Source organism: Eucyclogobius newberryi, unplaced genomic scaffold (assembly GCF_026437365.1).
Source record: "Eucyclogobius newberryi isolate DKJ021-1_F unplaced genomic scaffold, fEucNew1.0.hap1 SCAF_4, whole genome shotgun sequence".
Classification (NCBI taxonomy): Eukaryota; Metazoa; Chordata; class Actinopteri; order Gobiiformes; family Gobiidae; genus Eucyclogobius; species Eucyclogobius newberryi.
In genome coordinates, this window is record NW_027316056.1 from 7,894,920 (window position 1) to 7,910,905 (window position 15,986).

The 15,986-nt window shown below is 42.4% G+C and overlaps 1 protein-coding gene and 1 pseudogene across 1 annotated transcript in view; one reads left to right on the forward strand and one right to left on the reverse strand.

Moving 5' to 3' along the window:
* The window catches only part of LOC140377313 (malate dehydrogenase, cytoplasmic-like), a 36,879-nt gene extending 22,557 nt beyond the window's left edge, over nt 1-14,322 (reverse strand). Inside the window, exon 1 of the mRNA XM_072462680.1 lies at nt 14,304-14,322. The gene's annotated coding sequence lies outside the window, so the exon portion shown is untranslated. The remainder of the gene's footprint in view (nt 1-14,303) is intronic.
* Nucleotides 6,217-7,795, forward strand: LOC140377356 (E3 ubiquitin-protein ligase TRIM21-like; annotated as a pseudogene).
* Nucleotides 14,323-15,986: the final 1,664 nt, after the last annotated feature.

The window sequence follows — 15,986 nt, forward strand, 5'->3', positions numbered from 1 at the left end:
ATGAAAATCCACCATCTAAAATAATTGATGCTCATGCCTCTTTATGCAATAGTAACTGGCCTATACCATGAGTTTACCAAAGACATTTTGTTTTAACAGATCCTGTCATTAAAACAAGTTGATCAAATACAAAACAAACTCAAATGTCATCGTTTACATTTAGTTTTTATATGACTTGACTGCAGAACTTTAAATTAAAATATGTTCTTGAGATCAGCACAAAACATTTAAATAGGAAAGTTGATTAGTATATTTAAAGTCAACAATAACTTATTTTTTATTGTACAATACTTTCAAATTCATTTCCATGTATTTTTGGAATGCCCAAAATCACAAGAGCAGTCGCCTTGAAGAGCGACAATAGTGTGTTAAACCAAAAAGGACCTCATATATTGTTTGGTTTCCTTTATCTGAGGTTGTACAAAAGAACCGCGGCTGTAGTTCATGTTGTTGTTGTTGTTGTTGTTGTTGTTTTATGGCGGTTGGCATCCGAGTGTTGCATTACCGCCAGACTTTATTCCTCAGACGTTTCGTAGTCCTCAGACTCTGTCGTAGTCCGTAAAAGTACTCCTCCCATTGCTTTGGCGTTACAAAGCCCATGAGGTCATGATGTGTTTTTGTGACTAGAATAGTTGTTGTGTCAGAGACCAACCGGCTTTATTCCAGGGAGACTCTTCTTCACCTTCCTCGCCCTCTTTGACGGTCGGTGCTTTGGGAAGTACAAAGCCCATGAGCTCCACACTTGGAACCCATTCATATGACATATATACTTGTACCACTGTGTTTATGTGTCATTGTTTTCAAAGCCCATGGGATCAAAGCGGAAAGAATGAACTCGGCTCCACTCCAGGGAGACTCCTCCCCACCCTCCTCGCCCTCCTTGACGTTCGGCGCCCCGGAAGCACAAAGCCCATGAGATCATGGGACGTCTTTGTTGTTTTACAAAGCCCATGAGGTCATGGGACGTCTTTGTCGTTTTATCCCTTAGAAGTCCTTCTTCCATCACTTTGGCGTTTCTAGGCCCATGAAGTCCAAGCGCGTTAGAACATCCTCTTGCTCCTCATCCTCGGCTCAGTCTCCAACACCCCCCACCTCTATAAACGTTTACCCAGCCCTGTGCTACATAAGTAAGCAACCACAGCCTGACACAAACCCTGTGACTGGATCGCCAGAACGTTCCGCAGATTGAACTCCCGCCCATTATTCCGAAACCACAAGGCCAACCCGGCCCTTTCCCTATCATAAGCCTCACAGCAAATCAGCACATGCTCGACAGTCTCTGGCACCCGACAGTGACCACACAGACCGGTCGGATGTTTGCCTATCCTACTTAGTGACCAATTGAGTCCAGTATGGCCAATCCTCATGCGGGCGAAGGCCCTTTCCTCCCACGCGTTCCTGCCCATAGACCCGCAAGGACCCACACTACCCTGTATGTGATAGAGATGCCGTCCAGTAACACAGTGGCTCCAAAATTCCTGCCAAAGGCCGACCACATGACTCTTGATAACAGGCTTGATTTCAGATTTGCTTAACTCAACCGCCACATCAATTGATGGCCGCCGAAGGGAACGTTTAGCCAGTGCATCAGCCATTTCGTTACCATCCACCCCCACATGCGCAGGGACCCAAATGAAGGAAACCCTCACATCCTTCCTGGACAGGGAGAGCATCAGACAGAAGATGCCATTCAACACATCCTGTCTGCAATCCGATTTCCCAGATTTAATGCTTTGCAATGCAGAAAGGCTGTCAGAGGCCACCACAATGCCGCAACACTGCAAAGCAGATTCCGCCCATTCCAACGCCAACCGTATCGCTATAAGTTCCGACGTGAAAACAGAAAGGCGATCTGTCAACCGCTTCTTGACCGCTAGCCCCAGGTCAGGCACAAAATAAGCGGCGCCAGTACGCCCACTCTCAGGATCCCTAGACCCGTCGGTATAAATAAACACATCACCTGAGTGCTTATCGATGAGCGCTTGAACGGCAAACTGCGGTGCCCTCCCAGCGACTCCTCTAAGCTTGCCATGCAAGCTAACATCAACAGGAGCCGGGACAAACTTCCACGGAGCTATAGCAGACAAAGCCACCGACGGGCTCACACGCAGATCACCAACCCCCGCAAGCCGCGCCTTCGCATTTCCTACCTGGCTGAAAATCATACCGCCAGCCTCACTCTGCCCCCCATCAACCCTGAGAAAGTCCCTCACCGGGTGAGAGCTCGTATGACCTTGCACATTCACCCAGTAAGCCAACAGAAGTTCTAGCCTCCGGAGCCGTAACGGCAATTCCCCCAACTCAACCTGCAGCGCCGAGACAGGGGAGGTCCTAAAAGCCCTACAGCAGATGCGCAAGGCCTGGGCTTGCTCCACATCAAGCTTCTTTAAGTTAGTCTCAGCCGCAGACATGTAGGCTATACAGCCATAATCAATAGCCGCCCTCATGACGTCCCGATAAATACCCAGGAGCGACCTTCTGCTGGCCCCCCAGTCCTGGCCGGATAGACAACGAAGCAAGTTATTCACCCTTTTGCATTTACCACTGACCTCATCAATGTGCCGACGCCAACTAAGCCTCTCGTCAAAGGTGACCCCCAAGAACCTCACCTCCCTGACCTGTTCGAGCACCTGCCCATGCAGTCGAAGGGAGACGTCCCTATGTCCATTGAAGAAACAGATCACTTGAGACTTCCGTACGGACAGTTTAAACCCCCACTTCAGGGTCCACTGCTCCACCTGCTGTATTGCCCTTTGCAGTTTCGCCTCGTAAAACCGGAGATTCCTCCCTCTCACCCATAGAGCGCCATCGTCAGCATAAAGGCTCCTCCCAACAGACCCATGGGGTGACCACTAGAGGTGCTCCAGCACTGCAGGGTGCCTTATGACATCACTGCATTTCACCCTTTATTCTTCCCTCTCATCTCACCGGTGTTCCGCCTTTGTTCTTCCTTGGCTTTGTGACACAACATAGCAGCTACATTCCGGCTTTGTTCCTGGCAGGGTATATAACAGGGTAATATGCATTGTGTGTCGCCATAAAACAACAACAACAACATTGTAAGAACTTTACAACAGAGTGACGAGATGGGGGTGGGGGTGGTCTCCTGTCCTCGCCCAGTCTCGTAGACGCACGGCTACCAAGCAGCGACATCAGTGGAAATATTAAAGCCTATAGAATGAAGCCTAAAGAATAAAGCTGTACGGTGGAAGCACCGAACGTCAAAGAAGGAGAGGAAGATGAAGAAGAGTCTCCCTGGAATAAAGCCGGTTGGTCTCTGAAACAACAACAACTATTCTAGTCACAAAGACATATCATGACCTCATGGGCTTTGTAACACCAAAGCAATGGAAGGAGTTCTTTTACGGACTACGACAGTCTGAGGACTACGAAAAGTCTGAGGAATAAAGTCTGGCGGTAATGCAACAATTGGATGCCAACCGCCATAAAACAACAACAACAACAACAACATTGTAATGGTATTCTTCATCCTGTGTGTCGACCTGTGAGCCTGAACAAAACTTCCACCAGCACTTCGTCTCTTCTCGTCTTTCCGATCCTCATTCCTGGCCTCCAGTAGTGTTCTGACCGGTGACTTCTACAAACCAGAACCAGCACCCTACAGTCCACCCGGTCCGGAGTTACCGCTCCAACAGAGGTAATGACAAAATAACCCCACTTTAGAAAACACACTATATTTCATTTATTACTTCATTGTATTAATATAGAGCTTTTCCACCGTCAAGGCGCTCAAAGCGTTTTACTACAATTTGGGTGACGTGTCTTGCCTAAGGACACAAAGGCATTTCCTCTAGCGCCCCACTGTGGCACCTGGTGTTCCAGCAGTCTCACATCCAAGTACTAACCCTGCCCTGCGCAGCTGACCAGAGCTGACGAGACGTTATTTGCTGATTCAAAATATAATACACACCAAATATTATTATTATGGAAAGGGAAATTATTTGAGATATTGTTTCCAGATTTTAAAGATTGTTGTAGTACTTTCATGTGAAGGGCAGAATATTGTTAAATAATTGTCTGAAGGGAAAAAGAAAAAAAGAAAAAAGGGTTAGAAGCTGAAAGATGAATGCACAGTGGACCAATCAGAACAGGGAAGAGCAAGTAGCCAATCAAAGCTGCAGGGGAGGAGCGTTTGAAAAGTCCAGGAAACAGAAACAAAAGTGAAACTTCCCTCCAGCCGGAGCAGTGACGGTTGGCACTAGGTCATATAGGGAATTGGAAAGGAGGAAGTGACGACAATGCCCGTGACGACATGGCGAGGACGACATGGCGGGAGCCGGGCGGCAGTAAACAGGTGGTCGACCGTAGTAAACATGGCGAACGGTTCCGCTAATTCTGCTGATCCATCAATAATTTTCACTCTTGGGTCCAAACCTGAAGTTTACGATGCATTTGATGTGAACAAGGACCAAACAATGAGTTAGTTCCTGGTCTTGCTGAGAAACAATTTAAATGGGCGTGCATTGAATGTAAAACAAAGAATTGTGAAAATGTAAATCACATGGGTCTGGGTTTAACCCTAACCCTAACCCTAACCCTTAACCCTTAAACCTAACCCTAGGTTTTAGGTTTACTTCGTTTGGTTAAAACTAGTTTATACCATGACTTTGTATTAGCAAAAGTGAAGCTAACTCATCCTAAAACAAACTAGACTGCAAAAGTTTTTTTAAACTTGAGATAATAAAGCTCCGTGCAGGAATCGAATCCTCGAATGCTTTGCAGAAAGGCCGTGTCTCTAACCATCGGGCCAGCAAACTTGCTAAATCACACTTGCGAGACAGTAAACTTATTTCTCTCAGCACCAGGTGTACCAAAACCGTGTAGCAAAATGATGAACCGCAAGTGATTTGGGCCGTGAGAGCGGCGCCATCTTGGATTTCGTCACTTCCTTTCCAATTACCTATATGACCTAGTTCCAACCGAGCAGTGACAGAAACACTGTTTAAAGAGTTCAACTGGAAACATCTAAACAGTTTGGTAAGTGCTTTTCCATGGAAATAACTTTATTTGACCTCGATGCAGTGATATGACCAGGACACATGCGGTTATACCCAGACCGTCACCCCGATTCTGGTGGGATTTTCTGTCTCGCTGCATTTCATCTACAACACGTGTTGGCCCAACAGTTAGAGACGCAGACCCAGATGTAAGTCTAGTTTCTGGGCTCCAGAATCGAGGTGACGGTCTGTGTATAACTCCATGTGACCAGGACTAAACATAGTTTGCATTATTATTTTTACTTTATTTGGTAAAACAAGGTTCTCAATTGTTATGTGATAATGAAAGTACAGTTGGTATAAAGGACTCAACCATAGTTATAAGTATTCCTACTCTTCAGCTTATGTGTCTATATTAAAACAAATACTCACAGTTTGGGTTCAAAAGTAACAGTGACACAGCTGAATGCAGATCGCCCTGTGATCTTTAGAGAAGGTGCTGAGGAGGAGAAGGTCAACAAAAGTGAAAGTACACTGGCCTGGACTTGAAAACACGTGCACTATCTGTAAAAAGGTCCACAGCTTTCTGATGAGGTAATGCTCTTTTAACATTAGCACCATGCTAACATAGTTTTATGAGTCTGGTAACACCATCCTGTATGCAGTCACATGCTGAGGAGTGGCTAAAGGTGACTGACCAACAGCAGGCTCAATGAACTGATCTGAAAGGCCAGAGACGTGGTCTCTCTCATAGATGTGATGAACAGGGTCTTTGGGGTCTTAGGGGACCATCAGGTCCATTCTGAGGAGCTTCACCTTCTGAACAGAACACTGGACAGTCTGAGGAGCTCATTAGTGACAGACTACTGCAGCTCTAGTGTTTGTTTCTCTGAACAGCCATCAGACTGTAAACTCTTTCCTCTGAATGAAACCTTAACTATTTCACAATCAGAGAGGGGGTTATTGCCATTGTCCGTGAACAGAATTCACAAACGAGGAACTTGCTTTGGCATTAAGGTCCAACATAAAACTATGAATGATAAAAATAGCAAAATATATTTTTTCAAAAGGCACTCACACTCCAACTTGTCAAAACATTTTGGTCTCTAAATAATTCATTGTAGTGGCCCAGTATTTAACTTCTAAAGAGGTGTTTTTTGTTGTATTTTGTATATTTGTTGGAGCTGCTGCTACTGTATAACATTCCTTGAGGATCTTTTAAGTTTTATGATTCACTCACTTTCTGTTTCTTCCAGAAATGTCTGCTGTGCTCTTCACTGAGGAGCAGCTGCTCTGCAACATCTGCCTGGAGGTCTTCACAGAGTCCACTCCGTGTGGATACAACTTCTGTAAGAGTTGTATTACCACTCACTGGCAGCAGGGGGCGCCCTGGCTCTGTCCTTTGTGTATTCATGAGTTCAGCTCTCAGCCTGAGCTGCAGATCAACACTTTGCTCTCAGAGCTGGTGGCACAGTTCAAGAACAGGCCTGAGGAGGGCGCTGTGAGCTCAGACACAGCGGCCGCTGCAGGAGACGTCCCATGTGACGTGTGCAGTGAGCCCAAACAGAAGGCCGTCAGGTCCTGCCTGGTCTGTCTGCTGTCCTACTGCCAGAGCCACCTGCTGCCTCACCAGAGCCTGCCCCGGCTGAGCTCACACCCGCTCACGGAGCCTGATGGACAGCTGGAGGACAGGGTATGTCCCTCTCACCACAAGGTTCTGGAGCTCTTCTGTAGGAGCGACCAGGCCTGCATCTGCCTTGTGTCCCTGAGAGAGGAGTACGAGCAGCAGCAGAGGGCGCTGCAGAGCACACAGGCTGAAACCAAGCGTCTGATTGAGGAGAGGCAGAAGAAGATCCAGGAGGTGCGGGAATGGCTTCAGCTGACTGAAAGGCGTGTCCTCACAGAGATGGGGCGAGCCCAGCAGCATCACGGAGCTCTGATGGAGCTTGTCCAGAGCAGCCTGAGGAGGCTCACAGAGGAGCTGCAGGAGGAGCAGAGGAGCGCTCACACACAGGCCCAGGACTGGATCACACAACTGCAGCAGGAGCTGAAGGAACTGCAGAGGAGGAGCTCACAGGAGGAGACCCTCCAACACAACAACAACCACCTGATCTTCCTCCAGAGCCTGCCCCTGAAGACCACTGCAGGACTGACGGACTGGGCCCAGACCAGCCTCCAGGAGCCGGCCTTTGAGACCACAGTGGACCAGGCCATGGCTCAGCTCCACTCCACACTCACTACAGAGATGAAGAAACAGGCCAAAGCAGAACTTAGTAAACTAAAGAAGTGGGCAGTGGACGTGACCTTAGACCCAGACACAGCCTGTCCATGGCTGGTCCTGTCTGAGGATCTGAAACAGGTTTATACTGCAAATGTGAAGAAGGATCTCCCAGAAAACTCAGAGATTCACTGAGCTTTGTGTTTTAGGAAAGCAGAGTTTTTCCTCAAGGAAATTTTACTTTGAAGTTCAGGTCAAAGGGAAAACTAGGTGGGATTTAGGAGTGGCCAAAGAATCGATGAACAGAATAGAAAATGTACCACTTACACCAGAGAATGGAATATGGAGCATTAGTTTGAGAAAAGTAGATAAGTACAAAGCATGTGCTGGTCCAAATGTAACCCTCAGTCTACAGTCGGCCCCCGCTGTGATCTCTGTGTTTGTGGATTATGAGAAAGGCCTGGTTTCCTTCTATGACACAGACTCTGGAGCTCTCATTTACTCCTTCACCAAATGCACCTTCACTGAGAAACTATGTCCTTACTTTAGTCCCTGTGAGCTTGAGGAAGGAGAAAACTCTGCTCCTCTGGTCATCATGCCCTGTTTGGGAGGAGAGTAGACCGATCACTGTGTGCTCTGTCCACAATGTTAAAGAGGTATGTGGATTACATTTTGGAGAATATAAAAACTGGACCCACGCAAGAACAAACAAAGCATCTGTCCACCAAAGTGTGAATGTTGACCAAGCTATTGTTTACATATATATGTATGTAGCATGTAACATTTTTACTGTGTACTTTCTCATTATCTGTGAACTGGTACAAACAATCTTAAAGCTGACATCATGCCATTATATCAGACCCAAGCCACAGCTATATTCAACAGTTAAACTGTGGGAGGACGGACAACACAAAATGCTGCTGTTTTGCCTGTTTTCCTCTGTTTGCACCAAATGAAGACCTTGAGAACGAACCTCGCCTCTTCCTGTCTGTTATAAACTAAACATGAACAGAATTGGTGGCCTCTCATCGTGCTTGGAAAAGAAACACTTGAATTGTGCTCTAAACGATTCCCTATTGGATGTCGGCCAACGACGCATCGCGTCCAGTAACGGTTCAGCTGGGAATGGTGGGAGAGCAAGGACACCGAGCTGATTTATCTTTGACAGACCTACAATTGTGACTGGGACCATTCAACAAAAAGTAAGGCAGAAACCTCTTGTACTTATTACAAAAATCTGCACATTGAAAATACTAATTTGTTGAGGTTTGCCAAAACTTCAAACTTAAACTGAAATTTCAATATTGCATACAAATATGAATTTAGTGGATGTGAGCTAATTAGTTTAGACAATCAGTTGGACTGATTTAAAGGGGAGTAGGACTCCGAAAACACGACGAATGTGTAGAAATACGTACAATCAGTTAGACTGGTTTAAAAGGGATGTGGGACGTGTAGGTTAACTAAAGGTCACTAAGAAATCTACCTTTAATCTTCTGGCTAAATGCACTCTACTGCCAGGATTAACTAACCTCTGTTGTAGGTGAAATATGTATTCATTTTATTTTCAGATTTATCAATGTATTTATTATTATTATTATTTTTTTTTTTATTATTAGTATTATTTTCAATACAGAGCTAGATTAAAAAAAATAAAAAATACAATTAAATCCAATTAAAGAAACAATCTGCACGTTTGCTTTTTGGCACTCATGAATCATAACAAAAAAAATTGACCTTATGCCATTCAAAATTAATGATTTTTTAAAGGATCTCGAAAACACAATCTGCGCTAATGAACAAAACGCAAAGGAAGCAAAAAGGAAAACTACACAAATAAAGAACCTCTTCCAAAAATATGCAGACAAAAGATTTAATCGTCATGGTGATGAAGCAGTGGCTCCCACAGAAGAACAACGTAATCGTATTAATGCATATCATCAATCCAAGGTCCAGCATTATAAAACAAATCATATTTGGACAGTGAAAGGAAAAACTCTTGACAGAAAGATGTTGAAAGAACATGAGGAAAAAATCTTATTTTCAGTGAAACTACATAAAATGGCAAAAGACATTCTAATCAGAAGAGAGAGAATATTTCTGGACAATATTCAGGTGAAACCAAAAGAGCATCAAACAAGTACCATCTCTCCAATCAGAAAAAAACACTATGAAACAGAAAAACAGAGCCGATAAGCGCATCCCTTTTCGAGTGAAAAACAAAAACAAAGACTGGGGCTCCAGCACAGATGAAGAAAGCACTGAAGATGATATGATGATGATAACATTATAGTTATTGCCTGTGCATTGATTATGATTGGATGCTGTGTCGTCTTAGATCACTTGTAGAACGCATGATTGCACCTGCTCTTACTAAACAACATGCATATCTTTTGACTCTGATGACACACGCTATCTAACTCTGATAATTACAAGACTCCTATACATTAAGAGTTTTTTTTGTTTTTGTTCATAATCATTTGTGTGTTTTGAAACTTCCTATGATCTGTCCTTTCCTCCTGTTCTACAGCGTTGTTACAACGAAATTTCCCCTTGTGTGGATATTAAAGGATTATCTTATCTTATCTTATTTATCCTGAATCGGACTAATCTGCTTACTACATCCCACCATGTGTTTACGCTAACTGGGGATGCTCCCTGTCTCACACCATATAATATCCATGATGGGTTATTTTTATTAAATCTTTTCTTTTATGGATTTCCTGAAATATTATCATTATGAATGATTTAATTTGATTTTTAAGCATGTTATATGTTTTAGGGGGTTTACGTTCTATTGCTTTGTGAGGTTTGGCGCCTCTTTAGTTTTATCACACTTATATTTCTGTGTCGTATTTATCAAATGGCACACAACATTTTTACTGTGTACTTTCTCATTATCTGTGAACTGGTACAAACAATCTTAAAGCTGACATTATGCCATTATACCGAAATCTCTCCATTGTGTGGACAAATAAAGGCTATCTTATGTTATTATATCAGACCCAAGCAACAGCTAAATAAAACAGTTTTATTTAGCTTTATTTAGCTATAGGACAGACTCCGGAGCGAGACAATACAAAAAGCTGCTGTTATGACTGTTTTCCCTGTATGCTCCAAATGAAGACCTTGAGAACGATCCTCGCCTCTCAGTCTATTATAGACTCAACTTCAAAAATAGACACTACAGAAAACATTAAATTCACACACAAAGAAGAAACCAATAACGCAATAAACTTCTTGAACATGAACATCATAAAAATCTAAATACACAGGAAACCAACCCACATTCACCAATACTGTTATGGACATCCAAACACATAACAGCCCACAAACGTTCTGTCATGTAAACTCAGGGTGACATCATTACAGAAGAACAGGACAGAAAACAGGAGGAGCAACATCTCACAAAAACATGAGCAAAAATACCACACATGGGCAATAAACAAAGTCAGGCAGAAAGTCAGAGAAAAACTGACATTGTATTCTTATTGAGCAGAACGTAGATAGAAAACAGGAGCAGCACTACATTTTCTTTAACATTTGTGCTTACTGTGACTTAGTGTAAATGTTTCAAATGTTCAAAATAAAATATGCAAATGAACTATTCTTTCGAGTCGTCACTCTTTGATATTTCAGTGAATGGTAATGTTAGGCTGCACTAAAAATAATAATGCTTCACTTAATATTAATGTGGTATGTTTCAATATGAGAGTCAAATATAATAGTGAAACAATGAGACATCAAAATATTGTCAAATCCCTGTAGTTTAAAAAGGTAAAACTGAGCTAGCGACAGGTCAGAACAAGTCGCAGATTTATTTTTACCTGGTTTAGGTTTAATATCTGTATTTACTGGGCTTATCATGAAATTAAATTTTAAAAAAGCCTGTCAGACACAGCACAAATAAACAAATGTGACATATTGTTCTCATTATTCAAATCAAACTTTGTATATTAAGTAGAAAATGTAACACAAAGTGCTTTACAGTGCAATTATGTCACGAACGGCAGAACAGAGCCAATTACAGGCTGGAAACAGGCGAAGAATTAACAGTCTTTAATGACAAACGAAGAAAAATACAAAGTCTCTTGGTTTAGAGTGACGAAAACAAAAAATCTTTCCAGCGGTGGACAGCGCCAGCAACCGCGGTGTCAGAGGCAAACGAGAGGCGTAGTCAGGTCCATTCCAGGTTCGATACACTAGGCAAATACAGCGTGTCGGAGGAATCACGAGGAGTAGGCAGGAATCAGAGTCAAAAGTCAAAAAGGGGACTCAGGATCAAACCGCTCGAATGCTGGGGGCTAACAGGGCAACGCAGACAATCTCGCCCTGAGACAAAGAACACACACACACTAATATACTACACCCATTGATTAACAATCAGATACAGCTGTGAACCCACGCACAGGTGTGAGGAGCCTGAGAGACAAAGGGGCGGTAACCAGAGAGACAAGGGGGCGGTAACCAGGGAGGAGAACAAGAAGGGAGGGGGGAAACGAAGAGGAGCAGAGACAGAAACACCGTGAGTAAACAAGACAAACTATACATCGCCAGACAGACGGTGACCATGACACAATAAACGTTCCCACATCCCAACCATCCGCACAACTGCCTGACCCACAACCAAACAACCCAACGACAGACACTCATCCATGCAAAAATTCATGAGGCTGATTACAAATGAACCTGTTGAGAAAGCACCACCAAGAGCAAAGAGTGCCTATTCTACAATTTGACATCAGATATAGAGTTACGTAAGCTTTTTATTTGTTCATTTTAGTTTGTTCGAAATTTGGTTAAAAGTGTATTCATTGACATTGACCTTTAAGCTTCTCATTTTCTGCAATCTGATTGGACGGGAATAGGAACGGAGCAGGTGATTGGCTTTTCCTCTTGCTAAAGTGGAAGTTTCAACCTGAGCCGATCTGACTTCTGAAAACGAACAGATTCAATCAAATAAAACTATTTAAAATCATTTAACATAAAGATCATACGTTAGTTGTAGATATGTAATAATTGGAATCAAACCCATGATCTCTTCATTGGGAGGTGAACGCTCTAAATGTTCTCTAAATATTATGCTGTGCTCCGTGTTTGAGTGTATCATCCGTAGAAATGACAAGTTTGAATGATCTAATGATATTAACGGAATAATAATGAGCCAACGCACATATATGTTTCTATTTACCATTTGTAGCAATCATAGAAGTTTAATTCCCCCTAACTTACGTATATTTAGTTAATGCGAATGTATCAGCCATATGCAGCTCTGCCTCATAGTTGTTTGTTTAAAATACTGATCATTAAATTCACAAAAGCACTACAGACTCTTAAGAAACACCTCTAAACATGTACTTTTAAGCATAAAAATGTATACTATTTTAAGCTACATCATATTCTGCCCTTGCTGTGGCTCTGGATACAGCTATGCAGATAGAAACACTGTATTGTCCACTTTATTGACGTTGCCTTTGATTCTCGACAGAGTGACCAGTATTTAGGCTGTATACTTGCATGCAATAACACACATTTGACAGCTTACTCTTGCTAACATGGATGAAAAACTAGACACAGCAAAAGTACCATTTTTAGTGCAAATCTTCACAAATCATAAAAGTGCGCTGCATGTGTAACTCTTCAGCAATAACAAAGTGAAACAAACCACACGGCCTCCTGTTAGTGGAGGGGAAAACTACACCAACAACACCGGCTTGACAAATATAAAAATACTGTAGAAAATTATTAGAAGTGCTGCTTTTATAAGATACTTGATCATTATTTTGCTAATAAAATTGACCCCAAAAGTAGTCCTACTCGTTTAATTTGATTTTAGGCTTAAAATCAAATTCAAAAATTCAAAAATAAAAAATACAATAATAAATTAAATACATTAGATATGAAAATCTTTCCAAGCCATTTTAGTGCTTGTTTTTTCGTACATTTTTTTACATTTTATCCTTTGTTCTTGATGATTTGAGAGGCTTTAGACCCAGAATGCCCTTGGGTTCGAGGTGAGCTAAATATTGGTGAAGAGTTTAGCCAGATTTGACTTGTTTGTTTACTCGCCACTGCAAAGTCTTGACCGGCGCTCGAACTGGCACCGGGACAAGACTCTCACTCAATTATTGATGATAATCTGCCCAGCTCAATGTCTGCCACTCTGCTCAGGTTTCTGCTCGTCATGACGCCGTAAAACATCAAACTAATGTCTACAAATGTCTCGGGTTGACAAAAGTAACGACTGCAAAACTGCTTTCAAAACCCAATGGTCGATACTGAAAAAATTCACATAAACAGGGCGAATAAATGAATTGTAGTTATCAGTGCAAGATTATTACTACTATTCTGTATTATCCTTTATTATCCTCACTGGAAAAAATGAAGGTATCGGTGGTGCCCGTAGTGACCGGAGGAGTCGGGGCATAAGCTACTTCCTCTTATTGATGCAATTAGAGGACTTTTCACAACTAATTATTTTGAAATCTGATACACAGGACATTAGATCTTGTAAATAGGTATTATTACAATAATAAACATTAGCAAGCAAACAAGGTAAATACTCCAGCTGCTAAATATATCAACAGAAACAACTAAAATGCACAGTCATGCTCAAAATAACAGTATTGATGATAAGCACAAGTAAATGGAACAGATCATTTTCATTGTGGCCCATAAACAACCGCCGGAATGGGAACTGCGTGACTGTAACGCGACAGATTTGATCAGAATAGTTCAAACCTCAACATAAATTTACCACACATTTATTTGTATTTATGTGGGACATTGAGATGTGCAGGAGGACGATAAGATGATAATGTTTTAACAGACAAACCTGGAAGAGGCCCAGCACATAGTGGGGGAAATGGTTCCTCACGGTTCAAACAGACACACCCATGACTGGCCCAGATTTGGCACATACAGATCTGGGCCACATGAAGCCGCCCTCATCCGGCCCACCTCTGGCCCACCTCTGGCCCACCTCCGGCCCACCTCTGGAATGCTCCATGTGCCAGGCCTGGCCCGACATGCCAAAAGTCAGCCATTATTGCCAGATTGTTCTCCTGCAGTAAATCCATAAAGCTCTTTCTGCATAAAATCAAGGCCATAAACATGTTTGAACTCACCCCTGAGGCCACCGCGCGCACCAGCAGGTACATGGACGTCAGCAGCGTCAGCATGGTGCATCACTCACGTCTTTGTCCCGATGAAAAACCGACGCAGAGACACGGGGTCCCGGAGGCGGAGACGCGGGGACCCGGAGGCGGAGACGCGGGGACCCGGAGGCGGAGACGCGGGGACCCGGAGGCAGAGACACGGGACCGGAGTCTGCACTGCGACTGTCCCGGGATGACACTGCTCCGTGCTCCCGGGGCTGCTGCTGCTCACTCCCTCACGGTGACTGTCCCGCACGGGCGCGCACACACCGGGACACACGGGCGCGCACACACCGGGACACACGGGCGCGCACACACCGGGACACACGGGCGCGCACACACCGGGACACACGGGCGCGCACACACCGGGACACACGGGCGCGCACACACCGGGACACACGGGCGCGCGCTCCGTCTGGTCTTTAATGAGATTTCACGGACAGAAATAGCGCGTGTCTGAACCGATGAGCTTTACGTGCGGTGATTTTATACCTGGATAAATGAGCTAATATACAATAATGAGCCTTTTGAATATGGCGCCTTCATATATTTTGAATAGAGGCATTCATATTTTTGCTGTAAATGTAACTGTAAATGTAACTGTGTAAATGTAACTGTAAATATAACTGTAAATGTAACTGTAAATGTAACTGTGTAAATGTAACTGTAACTGTGTAAATGTAACTGTGTAAATGTAACTGTAAATGTAACTGTAAATGTAACTGTGTAAATGTAACTGTAAATATAACTGTAAATGTAACTGTAAATGTAACTGTGTAAATGTAACTGTAAATATAACTGTAAATGTAACTGTAAATGTAACTGTGTAAATGTAACTGTAACTGTGTAAATGTAACTGTGTAAATGTAACTGTAAATGTAACTGTAAATGTAACTGTGTAAATGTAACTGTAAATATAACTGTAAATGTAACTGTAAATGTAACTGTGTAAATGTAACTGTAAATATAACTGTAAATGTAACTGTAAATGTAACTGTGTAAATGTAACTGTAAATATAACTGTAAATGTAACTGTAAATGTAACTGTGTAAATGTAACTGTAACTGTGTAAATATAACTGTAAATGTAACTGTAAATGTAACTGTGTAAATGTAACTGTAAATATAACTGTAAATGTAACTGTAAATGTAACTGTGTAAATGTAACTGTGTAAATGTAACTGTAAATATAACTGTAAATGTAACTGTAAATGTAACTGTGTAAATGTAACTGTAACTGTGTAAATGTAACTGTGTAAATGTAACTGTAAATATAACTGTAAATGTAACTGTAAATGTAACTGTAAATGTAACTGTGTAAATGTAACTGTAAATATAACTGTAAATGTAACTGTAAATGTAACTGTGTAAATGTAACTGTAAATATAACTGTAAATGTAACTGTAAATGTAACTGTGTAAATGTAACTGTAACTGTGTAAATGTAACTGTGTAAATGTAACTGTAAATGTAACTGTAAATGTAACTGTGTAAATGTAACTGTAAATATAACTGTAAATGTAACTGTAAATGTAACTGTGTAAATGTAACTGTAAATATAACTGTAAATGTAACTGTAAATGTAACTGTGTAAATGTAACTGTGTAAATGTAACTGTAAATATAACTGTAAATGTAACTGTAAATGTAACTGTG